This window comes from Doryrhamphus excisus, chromosome 2, assembly GCF_030265055.1.
Source record: "Doryrhamphus excisus isolate RoL2022-K1 chromosome 2, RoL_Dexc_1.0, whole genome shotgun sequence".
In the NCBI taxonomy this organism is placed as follows: domain Eukaryota; kingdom Metazoa; phylum Chordata; class Actinopteri; order Syngnathiformes; family Syngnathidae; genus Doryrhamphus; species Doryrhamphus excisus.
In genome coordinates, this window is record NC_080467.1 from 2,642,160 (window position 1) to 2,657,980 (window position 15,821).

Here is a 15,821-nt window from a genome sequence, read left to right on the forward strand (position 1 = left end):
CCAAGCAAAGAGTGAAGATATTTAGCATCAGATAGCTGCTAGCTCATTTCCGTGTGTCGTCTGATGTTTTCCCAAGTGCATCTACAGATCTGGAATCAGTGGGAAAGGGTTCATACACGGAATTAAAGGAGAAAAGGGCAAAAGGCAGATCAGGCCCAACCCTCAGGCCCAAAGCTCTCGCTATTTGGATTGGTTCAATCGTTGGGACCTGGAGCTGAACCCATCAGGAAGGGCTTAAGTGTTTAGGATTAGGGATCTAAAAGGCATTTGGAGGCCTGGAATCAAACCCCCAGGACGGGCGGAGGCGAGCCGGCCTGTTTGGCTGGCGCTGGGACCGTCGCACACCTGCAGGAAGGGCCCACAGCTAAGAAAAGGTCCCGGCATGAGGGGGCGGGCGAGCAGGCGGAGGGCCGCCGTTCTCGGCAGCTGAGTGACAACAGCTGGGGTTGGCGTGCGCTGGTGTGGCCCAAGGGCAAGGTCAGTGCGGCGGACTGGGGGGGGCAGCAGGAGGATTGTTTTCACTCTACCAGTGAAAAGTGGGAGCGCGGAGACGGTGGATGCGCCGGCTGTGGATTTCTAGTCCACAGCGTGACTTCCTGTTAGCCGAAGGGAAGCTGGATCGCTAATGAGCGCTCACCTTTGACCTCACCTGCTCTCCCCTTGGACAGAGTAGACGGGACAATATTGTACTTATTAGTAGTTACTGCATATTCAAACGTTCTTGCCGCTTGGCAGCGTTCCTCCGGGTACAAAATTCAGTCATAGAAGAAGAAAACAAAACATGGCGTCATGGCCGACTGAACAAGGTCGGCATCGCTGGGATGGAATGTGAAGTGTGGAAGGGACAAAGCTGGGTAAGGACTTGCCGAATGTAGGATTGGTTTCACTAAAAAAACTGAAACACGCAGAGCGTCCTCGTTCGCCGCCACCTTGAGATGAAAAATGATTTGATTTTGTTGATTTTTTCAGGTAAATGTTTTTTTTTTTGGTCGCCTTATGTCATTTTGGTCATGTGGAAGGATATTTTCCATCTTCACATTCAAATTTCAATTTGTCAAATTCACTACCTTGAGTACAGCCCCCCCCCCCCCCAAAAAAAACATTTCAGTCAACTTCAGTTGTAATGAAAAATACCAAATATGTAATATTTTAAGCATGTAAACGCCCATTGATTGGATTATGTTTTGGCTTTATCAATACACAATGAGATAATAAAATAATATATATTGAAAATCTCAGGCTTAACTTAAGATTAGATTAGTGGGCAAAAAACGTCCCATGGATTTCAAATGTAATTACAATTTCTGAAGGCATTGTGTTGTATATCGTGTTGTATATGCTCTATATGTTTAATGATGTACAAGCAATACTGCTGTAGACGGTGTATATGTATATAAAATGTTATATATCATAACCAAAATGATATTTTTGTCTGTCGTTGTTTCATCCGATGACCGTATCGTGATATGATGGATATCGTGAGCCCTGCACGGCCAATCATATCCCATCATGAGGAACCCTGAGATTCCCAGCCCTAATAGATAGACGGGGTGGGGGGCGTAGACATGTTCCAATTTAGACCCGGCAGGATGTTGCACTTTTGATTGCTTTTTCATCTCAATAACTCCACTAATGAAAATAGTTCCATATTTTAAAAGTCCCTCTTAAAATGTTCATTGAATTGAATTTCCAGGAGTTGGTGCGTGGTTGCAGCAGAGCGGGAATCAACCTGAATCATCCATGAAAGTGACGGGATTGGCACGTGTCCTCGGGCCTAATTGGTCTGGACCGTTAACATCAAAGAAAGCCGGGCTTTATACGGAATCTGCCCGCTCCGCCGCCACATTCTCATGCCGCCGCTTTTTATACGCTCCAAACTTGTAATGAAGGTCATTCCCCATCCATTCACTTTCATCTAAAATGGCAACATTTTTGCATTTTAATAAAAAAAAAACCTGCCGTCGCTTTATGACCCCCCCCCCCCCCCCACACCAATTTTTCCATGTATGCATTCTGTGTGTTGTTAGAGCAATTCCGTATGTTGATTTCTGTCAGAACACACAAAAAACAGGACAAAGTGAAAACATTGTTTTTGCATATGGAGTTATTATTGTATATGTACTTATGTACTGTATACCACATGTATAGCATGCAGTACCATTCTTAAAGGGGACCTACTATGCTCATTTTTCAACCCTTTGTATGAAGTATTGCGTATTGAGTTGTGGACTCCTATAGAGCAGCTACACACAATAACCCGCACAGAAAGCTTTCTAGATCTTCCAGAGTGTGCATGTTAAAGAACCGCCCACAAAAAGGCGCCGTGAAAGTGCGAGCTTCATGATGATGCAACATGTGACATGCCCCAGCACCGGCAGATTACAGACATATAATTACTCTGTGTGAGTTTAGCATAGTTTATGGTGATTTATGGACAGCACAGAGTCAATTATCCGTTAGCATAAAAAAAAATCATAGTCATAAAATTCACCTGTGTGGAAATTCCCTCATAGCAGACTAAATATTATCATTTAGCCTTTTTAAATGAGCGGGAGGTTTATTGACTTGCCTACTGCACGCCACCTTAAATGACAGGAAGAGGACTGCAAGCGTCCCTTTGCGTGAATCACACATTTCCCCCATGATGAAAGTCGCACTGCATGCCGGGGCAGCGACTCCGGCAGCTGCGTGTTTTTATCAAATTCTGTCCTGGCAACTCAAGCGTCTGCAGATCTGCGCCGAAACACTGCAAGGAGCCACGGGCGCTAATACTTGAGGATCAGTTGCAGTGGATGAGGCGGCTTGATCCAGTTATTAGGGTAATGTAATGGAGTCTGCTAATCCAAAGCCACTGTAGGGGGCACCATCGTCAGAAAACACAAAACTCAAGTCCTGCACACACACAGGCTGGCGGCCTGTTCATTCAAGTCCTTCACACTATCTCCCATAAAATGATTTTCTCCTTTTTCTCTTCCCCCCTTTTTCCGTCTCCCTCCGACAAACGCTGCGCTGGCAAGCATATTCTCCGCTCCTTTAAGCCAAATTAAAGCCCAACTCTTTTATTTTAAATGAGAAAAGGGAAAAAGACTGCTGACAATCTTGATTAGGCCGATGTGAAGGAGGGAAGAGAAGAGGGGCAAAATTAAATGCTATTAAAAAAAATATATGGAACATTACATTAATGCAGGCCGCCGCAATTGCTGCTAATTGGAAGATAATCTGAACGCCAGCCTGAGTAGAAGAACCAGCCCGGCCTCTCATCCGCTCCCGAGCCACACAATCCGCCAAGCCGTGGGGTGAGGTCACAGCACGGTGGGGGGGGGGATTAGCATGGGCATTGTTGGCGCTTTCCAGCGGTGCATGACCTTGACCAGAGTTTGGTTCAACCCGACACCCCCCTCTTCCCAATATTGCAGCGACAGGAACTTAAATACAAGCGTAATGGAAGAGTGGATATTCGTCATTCGGCGTTGATGACTCCGCTAACTTGCTAATTGTTTGCTTCAAAAATACTTTTTAATAGGGCTAGTGTGTCAATAAATATCCATAAACATGCAATATAACACAAACAGGAAGCAATATATCGTTATGTACAAATGAAGTACGTAGGAAAAGCTCTGCTACTTTGTTGTAAAAGTCTGACTACCTCCTGGTGAGCTTGGGTATATAATGGGTATATATATTGGGTATATAAGCCTCCATCTTGGCAGTCAAATTCACGCATTTATTCAGTAGAACGTAAACATTATTTTAAATAACATATTTTTAACGCATGTGGCTTGTTTGGAAAGCCAACTCTGAATGTTTTTAATGAGCAAGAATAATGAGGTCATACTTTACAATAAAGGTTTATGACCAACCTAGCTAACCTAGCTAACCTAGCTAACCGAGCTAACCCTAGCTAACCCAGCTAACCTAGCTAACCCTAGCCACTACTTCGCCTTGACTTCCTCAACAACTACTTATGTTTGCGTATCTCATTGTAAAGTGAGACCAATAATGATGTCACACTTAAATACATAAGTCATGGAATATAATCATTTATCATTTCTGCATGATATCGTTGGCCACGTGCTGACGTACACAAAATGGCACTCAGGTGGTAGGCGGGGCTTGCTCACTAAGCTGAGAAGAGACGCGTACGGCAGCCTCATATAAAGCGTCTGTCATGTATTTGATCAGTGAATGTGTCAATTCTGTCATTTATTTATTATTATTATTTTATTTATTTTATTTTTATTTAATTTATTATTATTATTATTATTATTATTACTAGGGATGTCCAATGATTATCAGCATAAAAATACGATATCGGCAATTGAGAGCTGGACAATATCGACATATCGGTTTTCGCCAAAAAAGCCAATATCAGACATCCCTAACTATTATTATTATTGTTGTTGTTATTATTATTATCATCAGAGATGAGGTTCTCATTGGGAGTGACCAGGATGGATAGGATCAGGAAGGAGACATTCCATGTTAGAGGCCTTGGAGATAAAGGCCAGACTGAGATGGTTGGGACATGTCCAGAGGAGAGATTATTTTTATTCTTTTATTACTATTATTGTTATTTTTTGTTCTGCCTCCCTTGCCCCCCCTTTTGAATCCTGCTTGGGAAGGACGGCTTACAGCAGGTAAGACTGCTCTGCAAAAAAAGCTGTCCACTTGGAAATAGATTGAGGAGTGTTCCCAAATTGGAGCTTTTAGCATAAATAACGATCCAAAGTGCAGCGGGAATGTCAGTCAATGATTTGTTCCCAAACGGTTTGTGATCATCTTGATCCTAATCCCCTAATTGAGAGTCAATGTGGTCTCCACTGACCTTACAAAACCCAAAACAGGAAGGAGCCGGGGTCCGTCTCCACCTGTGCGGCGAGCGAGCCTTTCACTGCTCTGAAGGGCTTCAAGAAAGCTTTGGCTGTGAAAGCGGCCATGTTGAAAGCACGACCTATTAAGGCACATCCGAAAGAGACGTATTTCCGCAAAAGGGTTGGAAGGTTTCATTTGCATAAAAAAGGGGGCCTCTGCCAAACTGTAACTTGTGAACTGATCAAAAGCCGGGGGCCGAACTCCGCTTCAACGGCTTTGACACCAAAGAGGCTCTCTTGAGGCGCCTCGGCGGCGGTGGCCTTGGAGCTCAGGAAAACGTAGCCTCTCAGACCATACGGGACTTCGCTCTGGAGGCCGGACGCCACTCCGGTCTGCTCCAATAGAAAGGAGGCGCTTTGCCGCAGCGGATCAGGTCTTCAACGGGCCTCCCAACATTCCATAAGAGGGCTTTTATATTCCTGTGGACGCCCTTTCATGTCGAGGAGGATGTTTGAGTCCGTGTGTGCTGCGTTCAGGGCCGTGTCAAGGGCGCAATCTACAATCTGAGAGTCCCTGATGCAGAAATGTTTCTATACTTTTGAAGATTTTTTTCAATTTACCATCATTTATATGTCATGGTCGTAGCAACATATGCTGAAATCATCCTTAGTCTCCGTAACAACATACATTGATATTTGTGATATAGCAAATAAAGTGGATTTTTTTAACAATACACTTTTATTCTAATATTGTCACTTTATTTTCCATAATGTTCTTTAACGTTTCAACTTGATGCTTCTCAAATATTCTCCCCTCATAATATTCCGACTTAAATTAAAGACCTTTTTTTTCTTTGAAAGATGACCACATTTTCCTAATATTGTCATTTTATTCTCCTACATTTTTGACAATACATTTCAAATGACTTTTTTCTTTTGGGGAGTTTTCCTGTTTCATTCAATTTTAGAACATTTCCTTGGCCTTTTTTTCAAAGTTTCCCTGGGCCACAAACGCCCCCCTGCCTGCACTTTGGACACCCCTGTCATTATAAGGAATTAATCCTTAGTATTGCGTAATTTGCAAACAACCTCCAATTTGATGGTGCCACGCTGAAGCAGAAGCTGAAGCAGAAGCTGAAGCAGAAGCAGAAGCAGAAGCTGAAGCAGAAGCTGAAGCTGAAGCTGAAGCAGAAGCAGAAGCAGAAGCTGAAGCAGAAGCTGAAGCTGAAGCTGAAGCTGAAGCAGAAGCTGAAGCAGAAGCAGAAGCAGAAGCTGAAGCAGAAGCTGAAGCTGAAGCTGAAGCTGAAGCTGAAGCTGAAGCTGAAGCTGAAGCAGAAGCTGAAGCTGAAGCAGAAGCTGAAGCTGAGGCCATTTGCTGGTCTTCCTTGCGTGTTGATTCGGTATAACAAATACTACGTACTACGTACTACTTACTACATACTTACTACGCACTTACTACTTCGCCCAGAAGCTGGAGCGTTCACCGCGGTCGGCTGTTGAGGGCGGGGTCTCGTGGGCAGATCCAGGCTTCCCTCCCGGCCTCTGTGACTCAGCTGCTTTCACTTAGAGGACACGGAGGGGGGTGGGGTCACGGGGTCACACCATGACCTCATCAAATTAGCCCCAACCGAGTGAGGTGTTTAGTGCGAGTTAAAACGAGTCATCTGAAGGGCATTAAATGCAAATGCGGCCACCATCTGCATCTCAACTTCAAACATGGACGCCTCCCTTCCCGCCTCCATCCACGCTACAAACAGCGGAACCATTGACATGAGACACAATTGGGGGGGAGGGGGGGGGGGCTTGCTTGTTCAGATGGATGGATCAGATGTTTGATATCTGTTTGCAGATAAGGCAACACCTGTCATGGTTGGCCTTTCTCCCTCCAGCTTACAACACGGAACCAACGTGGAGAACGCTGAGAACGCCCAACGAGGGGCCATACTTTGGGTCGGGTGTTCTGGTGCACGCCCCTGCTAGGCCTGGTCAGGCTGTGAAGATTATGGGCCAAGACGGCTCCCTCGGGCGGTGACTGAGCCGGGAACATGTGGCAGCTCATATGTGCTAATAAGCACCTGTGGAGATGGGGGGGGGGGGGGGGGTAGGAAAGCCCCGGCGGGCTCTCCAGCCTTGCCACCTGCACAGACCTCCACGGTGCTTGTAGTTCACCCAAGAGCCGGGGAATGAAATCAGAAATCTGCCACGTAAAACTTGACGGGGGGGTGGTTGCGTTTTCTAGCTAGGGCTACAAACACAAAAAAGGGTGGATGGGGGGGGGGCACTTTTGATACATTTGATACTTAATACAGCATCACAGTAGCAGAGAGGAAAGAAGGCCTTCTCCGTCCTGGGGAACACCCGCATGGACATGGGATGTCATTGGGATGTCCTTGGGAACACCCGCATGGACATGGGATGTCATTGGGATGTCCTTGGGAACACCCGCATGGACATGGGATGTCATTGGGATGTCCTTGGGAACACCCGCATGGACATGGGATGTCATTGGGATGTCCTTGGGAACACCCGCATGGACATGGGATGTCATTGGGATGTCCTTGGGAACACCCGCATGGACATGGGATGTCATTGGGATGTCCTTGGGAACACCCGCATGGACATGGGATGTCATTGGGATGTCCTTGGGAACACCCGCATGGACATGGGATGTCATTGGGATGTCCTTGGGAACACCCGCATGGACATGGGATGTCATTGGGATGTCCTTGGGAACACCCAGTACCCTTGGGAGCTCCATTGGTGATAGCATGGTCCATCCAAAGCGTGAAGGACAGATATTCCTTCCTTCTGACTTCCTGTCACACTCCATAACAAAAAGTGCTCCACAATTCCCGTACAATAACTGTGCAATAAACCGTGCAATAACCTGTAGCTTGATCAACATGGACACATGTCAGGGTGAACGTATCTAGTCTAGTCAGGGTGAAACCAGTCAGGGTGAAACTATCTAGTCTAGTCAGGGTGAAACTAGTCAGGGTGAAACTATCTAGTCTAGTCAGGATGAACGTATCCGGTCTAGTCAGGGTGAAAGTATCTAGTCTAGTCAGGGTGAAACTATCTAGTCTAGTCAGGATGAATGTATCCAGTCTAGTCAGGGTGAAACTATCTAGTCTAGTCAGGGTGAACGTATCTAGTCTAGTCAAGGTGAAACTAGTCAGGGTGAAAGTATCCAGTCTAGTCAGGGTGAAAGTATCTAGTCTAGTCAGGGTGAAACTATCTAGTCTAGTCAGGATGAACGTATCCGGTCTAGTCAGGGTGAAAGTATCTAGTCTAGTCAGGGTGAAACTATCTAGTCTAGTCAGGGTGAACGTATCCAGTCTAGTCAGGGTGAAAGTATCTAGTCTAGTCAGGGTGAAAGTATCTAGTCTAGTCAGGGTGAAAGTATCTAGTCTAGTCAGGGTGAACGTATCCAGTCTAGTCAGGGTGAAAGTATCTAGTCTAGTCAGGGTGAAAGTATCTAGTCTAGTCAGGGTGAAAGTATCTAGTCTAGTCAGGGTGAACGTATCCAGTCTAGTCAGGGTGAAAGTATCTAGTCTAGTCAGGGTGAACGTATCCAGTCTAGTCAGGGTGAAAGTATCTAGTCTAGTCAGGGTGAAAGTATCTAGTCTAGTCAGGGTGAAAGTATCTAGTCTAGTCAGGGTGAACGTATCCAGTCTAGTCAGGGTGAACGTATCCAGTCTAGTCAGGGTGAAAGTATCTAGTCTAGTCAGGGTGAACGTATCCAGTCTAGTCAGGGTGAAAGTATCTAGTCTAGTGAGGGTGAAAGTATCTAGTGTAGGCTATATAAGACCAAAAACACGTTTTTGGAAGTTTTCCTCTCAGCGTCCCAAAACAGCATCTCCTGCTGTGATGTGACTGTTGCTTGTAGCGTAAACCTGCTTGACTTGGGAAGGTGTCATGAGTAGCACATTCAGACGCGTATAAAAGTTCACCTTGTTTCCAGTCCTTAGTGTGTGTGTGTGTGTGTGCGTGTGTGTGTGTGTGTGTGTGTGTGTGTGTGCGTGTGATTAGTGTAGGAAGTTTCAGCCTTCATCTCATTGAAAACAGAGCCCAGCTGCTGATGAGGAATGTGAGAGCAAAAAGACGACATTGTGGGAGAAAACTCTCCTGTCAATCAAAAGAATTCTTATTCAATTTGTTTAAGCTGTGAAAGCATTTTGACGGAAAGAAACAATGTTCCTCACATGTTCTCCATGACCACCAATTTTCCTCAACAAAACGTCCAATCACACATATTTCTGTGGTGGAAAGAGTTTTAGATCCTTTTCTTTTCCTAAAAAAAGAGAAAGCATCAGAAATTCATATGAATACAATCTTTCTCACTATTTTTTTATCACAATTTTAAAAGAATAAGCTGGTTAAAGTATGCGATAGGAATGTTTTTGTACCACAACGTGGATATATAGGTGTGTGTGCGTGTGTGCATGTGTGTGTGTGTGTGTGTGCGTGCGTGTGTGCGTGTGCGTGTGCGTGTGTGAAGCTGCAACATAGAGTGACATACCCCGTTTAATCACCCCAAACACAGACGGGCAATTCCAGGCGCCCCATATCTTGCCTGCCCCCATCTGATACTTCAAATACATAATTTCTCTTGTAAAAGTTAGTTACAATTAAGAATATGAATATGATTTTCAATTTGACTTTTAATTGAACTCCTGATGCTAATTTTTTTGAAACAATTGTTTGAGGAAATGTGATTGTGTCAGCAAAGCAGTTATCACACGCATTATATGAGTATGTGCAACTTTCTGGGAAACGTTACAAATATGCACACATCATTCATTGAACAAATTCAAATCATGTGCAAATTGAATTTGCGGTTGGGTGGTCATTAATATTCATTTTAAATCAAGCTAACTTATCGAGCAGTCGATAGTTGTCCTTTTCTCTCCTGGCTTTGGCTTCCTCAAACTAATCCATGTTGTAAAACTGCAGTGACCCTTGACCCTTGTCTGCACCCGCCTATAACAACAACAACAACAACAACAACAACAACAACAACAACAACAACAACAACAACAACAATAACAACAACAATAATAATAATAATAATAATAATAATAATAATAATAATAATAATAATAATAATAATAATAATAATAATAATAATAATAATAATAATAATGAGCAGCCAGAAGAACTTTGGCTTTGCACCTCAGCAATCAGCATCACCCCTGTTTTACAACACGCGTCCAAGACAAAGGATGCCATTGGAGCATCCGCCCAGGAATCGTGGATCCTCATTTTCACAGGGGTTACCTTCCAGGCCGGAAAGTGGGAACAGTAGAAATAATAATACATATATCAACCTCAATTAACTACAATTGCATAAATCAAGCATTTTTAAAAATAAAAATGACCCCCCCTCCCCCCCCCAGCTTCCCGAGCAGCGGAACACACATGAACATGAGTCTTATTTATGTTCATATCATAGAAAGTGAATGTAGGGGTGTTACTTCACGTCTACAGGGCTCTAATAATAATTAAAATTGACTTATCAGGAAGAAATAATTATTATCATTGATGGACCCATATATGTCACATGACTTCCTGCCCCTCCAAACCTTCCTGCTATCTTGATGTTGACCTTCTCCTTCCAGTTCAGAAGTTTCTTATTAGTTAACGAGATGACATATTTCTGTGTGAGCCCCCCCACACACACCCAACCCCACCCCGGACCTGGATTTGTGCGGCCCTTCAAGGAGCGCAAGGCTTTGATAGTGACTACATGTTTGAGGTGCCCCCCCCCCCACCTTCCCACAATGTCTACTAAATAGCTTCAAACGTGATCAGTGCTTTGAAGGAGAGGAGCATAGCAGGAGCATGACATCAACCAGGGATTATTCATCCATTCTCTGAAAAGCAGCCCTCCACTTGCCGGAGCGCCTCCAAATCCACAAGGAAGACTTTTGGGATGAAGTGGTGCCCCTTTCACGTACGCAACAAGCCACAAAAGAGGAGATTGGGCACCCGACCTGCTGTTTAGATAAATAAAGCTACTCTAGCCGCTCTACTCCAGGCTAATAATTGCTAACCCTCTCCTGCCGCTCCATTGTCCGCCGACAAGGGCGCTTAGCCTGCTTCTAATTGCTGGCAGATTTGATTTGTCAGCAACAGCAGGCGTCGTGTTTGCGGCCTCGACATCGTTACTCCGAGTCATTACTCCGTCCCTCTTCCCGCTGCCACCTATTGCATCCTGGGATTTACCCAAATCCTCCTCTTGCGTCTCCTAAAACCTAAACCTAAAACCATTTCATTTTCAGCATCTAAATGCTGATGCCATCGTTCAGGAGGATTTCAAACGTGCGTTACATGACACATGATGTCGTTACATGACACATGATGTCGTTACATGATGTCGTTACATGACACATGATGTCGTTACATGATGTCGTTACATGACACATGATGTCGTTACATGACACATGATGTCGTTACATGACACATGATGTCGTTACATGACACATGATGTCGTTACATGACACATGATGTCGTTACATGACACATGATGTCGTTACATGACACCTGATGTCGTTACATGACACATGATGTCGTTACATGACACATGATGTCGTTACATGACACATGATGTCGTTACATGACACATGATGTCGTTACATGATGTCGTTACATGACACATGATGTCGTTACATGACACATGATGTCGTTACATGACACATGATGTCGTTACATGACACATGATGTCGTTACATGACACCTGATGTCGTTACATGACACAGGATGTCGTTACATGATGTCGTTACATGACACATGATGTCGTTACATGACACATGATGTCGTTACATGATGTCGTTACATGACACATGATGTCGTTACATGACACATGATGTCGTTACATGACACATGATGTCGTTACATGACACATGATGTCGTTACATGACACCTGATGTCGTTACATGACACAGGATGTCGTTACATGATGTCGTTACATGACACATGATGTCGTTACATGACACATGATGTCGTTACATGACACATGATGTCGTTACATGACACACGTTACATGATGTCGTTACATGACACATGATGTCGTTACATGACACATGATGTCGTTACATGACACATGATGTCGTTACATGACACATGATGTCGTTACAAGACACATGATGTCGTTACATGACACAGGATGTCGTTACATGACACATGATGTCGTTACATGACACATGATGTCGTTACATGATGTCGTTACATGACACATGATGTCGTTACATGACACATGATGTCGTTACATGACACATGATGTCGTTACATGACACATGATGTCGTTACATGATGTCGTTACATGACACATGATGTCGTTACATGACACATGATGTCGTTACATGACACATGATGTCGTTACATGACACACATTACATGACACATGATGTCGTTACATGACACATGATGTCGTTACATGACACATGATGTCGTTACATGACACATGATGTCGTTACATGACACATGATGTCGTTACATGACACATGATGTCGTTACATGACACATGATGTCGTTACAAGACACATGATGTCGTTACATGACACATGATGTCGTTACATGACACATGATGTCGTTACATGACACATGATGTCGTTACATGACACATGATGTCGTTACATGACACATGATGTCGTTACATGACACATGATGTCGTTACATGACACATGATGTCGTTACATGACACCTGATGTCGTTACATGACACATGATGTCGTTACATGACACATGATGTCGTTACATGACACACGTTACATGACGAGTATGGGACATGCATCATCCTGTTTATGGACAATAGTTTCATCATAAAGATGTGACTACAAATGCAAGATTACAGTACAGTATACATACTATACAGTATGCCAGGGGTTGCGGGGGATGCTGGAGCCTATCCCAGCTGTCTTGAAAGAATACCAAAAGAACTGAAAGAATACCATGGGTTTGCAGTACTATCAGAAAAGCAACCAGTGGCTATTCCATAAAAAATATACTACATCTATGGAGTTATTGCACACCTTTTTATAACATTATATTATATTATAACATCCATAATTAATTCCACATGTCTTCATTCATCGTTTTGATGCCTTCAGTGAGAATGGAAATGAAAAAACAGCGAGAAGGCGTGCTCAAACTTTTGGCCTGAAATCGTTTTTCACCTTTTCTATTTGTATTCTATGTATTTGTAGTACAGCAGATAGACGCTCCCACTTTCACACGTCATTCATCCCACGTTGGGAATCATTCTTAAAAAAGGATAATACAGGGTGCACAGTGGAAAAGTGGTTAGAGCACAGGCCACAGAGCTCGGAGACTGAAGTTCGATTCCATCCTCGGGCAGGTGTAGAGTTTGCATGTTCTCCCCGCGCATGCATGGCTTTCTTCCGAGTACCCCCCCCCCCCCCCCCCCCCATGCTAGCTTCATTGGCCATTCCAAATTGTCCATAGGTATGAATGTGAGTGTGAATGGTTGTTTGTCTATATGTGCCCTGGGATTGGCTGGCCACCAGTCCAGGGTGGACCCCGCCTCTCACCCCAAGACAGCTGGGATAGGCTCCAGCACGTCCGCGAGAGGGCTACTCCAAAAGCAGCAGAGTCCAGGCGAGGCTCATCAAGTTAAAGTCGTCACGTTAAAAAAAGGCTGATTAGTAGACTTTATTTTCACTTAAGTCAATGAGTCATTAGCTGCCATTCTAAGTTCTGCATTCATCCGGGCTCCCATTCTCTGCCAATTATTCACAGTTTCATGTTCATAACACAGTCACAGTTTCAAAGCAAACATATTTTCAGTGCTGGTGTCTGTGTTAATCATCCCACCCACACATTTCATGGATTAGTCATTCACATCGCATGAAATATGAAACAGTGTGCAGCTCTGCCAACCGTGCATGCGTGCATCATGCTCAATATTTCTATAGCAGACTTTGCAAGGGTTTAGCTAGTCTCTCTCTCTCTCTCTCTCTCTCTCTCTCTCTCTCTCTCGCTCTCGCTCTCGCTCTTTATACACACACATATATATATATATACATATACACACAGTCTATATGCTAAGAGAGAGAAAAAACAATGATTTCTAATCCACTCAACAAGCAGCTGCTCTTAATTATGCATTTCATAAATGATGATGAAAATACAGCAATATTTAATCTCGCCTTGCATTGATGTATTTTAAACAGCTCTTAGGTACACCAGGGCACCTGATGAGCATCACGTTGGCCTTTCTGCTAGCAAATGGCATATTTGTGCTAAATCCATTTTTCTATGTGAGTTTTGCATGCATCAGAATGAGCTTTTTAATTATTTGTAATTGAAAATTGACAAAGCAATTTACAAGCACACAGCCTGGAGCTCATAAATGATGTCAGAGATGTTCCACGGTTGCATTCTTTTCCATACTGCTTTGTTTCACCAGCTCCAGCTCCTCGTCCCTACTTGTTGTTCTGGGACACCTCCCCGAGTTCACACTGGATCCATTGAGGCTCGGGTCCTGATCCGGTACGGCTTTCTGCCAAATGCCACTCACACTGACTCCAGGAGCTGCACCACACGGAGCTAGTGTGAACCTACAACAGGGATTTCAATCTCTCCACAGAGTTGCAACAAATTCAGCGAGACCTGGGTCAGGGTGTTCCCCACCAAAACAAACTGGGATAGGCTCCAGCTCACCCGTGACTGGAATGAACGCTATAGTGAATGAATGAATTAAAAGGATAGGCTCCAGCATATGTGCGGGCGTCGTGAGGACAAGCGGTGTAGAAAATGCACGAATGGATTTAAAGGACGTTGGTATCAGTAAAGCGAAAACGGCATCACAAAAGGTCATGAGGATCAAATTGCCAATCAAACATGGCAGTTGTGCTTAATGCCATCTGGCTAACCTTTTGTGGTTGATATGACGCCAAAATGAAACAATATTATAACATTTCTCCATCACTGGCCCTGACCTTTGTTGTCACGCTGACAATGTGAAAATGATCTCCAGCCACTGCAGTCATCAGCAAAGCGAACATGGCAGCTGGCGGCTACTTTCCATCCATTGATGCACGCCACTGAACAGCCCGTGAAGTCATCAACTCCATCCTCCAAAGACGACACTTATCCACACTTTTGGAAATGTCATGTCTGACCCATCAGCGTCCCCATCAGTATGAATTGGAACCTCTGGTTTCGTACGCAACTGTTGAGGTAGGATTGCTTTTGACCAAAATGTCTCCGTCTTGCTTCTCAATGGCCAAACGTTCTTAACAAACTAGTCCATCCATCCATTTTCTATGCCGCTTATCCTTGGGGTCCACCCTGGACTGGTGGCCAGCCAATCCCAGGGCACATATAGACAAACAACCATTCACACTCACATTCATACCTATGGACAATTTGGAGTGGCCAATGAAGCTAGCATGTTTTTGGAATGGGGGGGGGGGCGGAGAACATGCAACCCCTACACAAACTAGTCATTCCTTTCATACATTCAACAGTTGGAGGCCATATTTGTTTGCTGTGTACCATCGTGAGTCAGAAGCCAAACAAAGAATCCCACATGCTGGGGTTTCAGTCTGGTCGTGTTCTTTCATAACATCTTTATTACAAAACGTGCTTGCTTTCATTGTCCTGCAGCTCCATCACCCCTCTATGATGTCATCATCGTATGGCTGCAAAATAACCTGCCATGTGGTCAAAGAAAGTTGCACATGCTAGCGATCTCCTTGGAGATATTGGGACAAGCACTGTCATCGGGAGAAACTGGAAGGAGAGGAGGCGCCAGATGAGGTGGCTTGGGCATCTGGTCAGGATGCTTCCAGTCGCCTCGCTGAGGAGGGACCCGTAGGAGGCTTCGGAGGAGACCAAGGACAGATTGGCGAGACAATGTGTCTCAACTGGCCTTAGAATCCTCCAGGAAGACCTGCATGGAGGAGCCATGGAGCGTGAAAGTCCAGGCTTCTCGTCTTAGGCTTGCCCCCACAACCCAACCTCAAATAAGTACGTAGAAGATGCA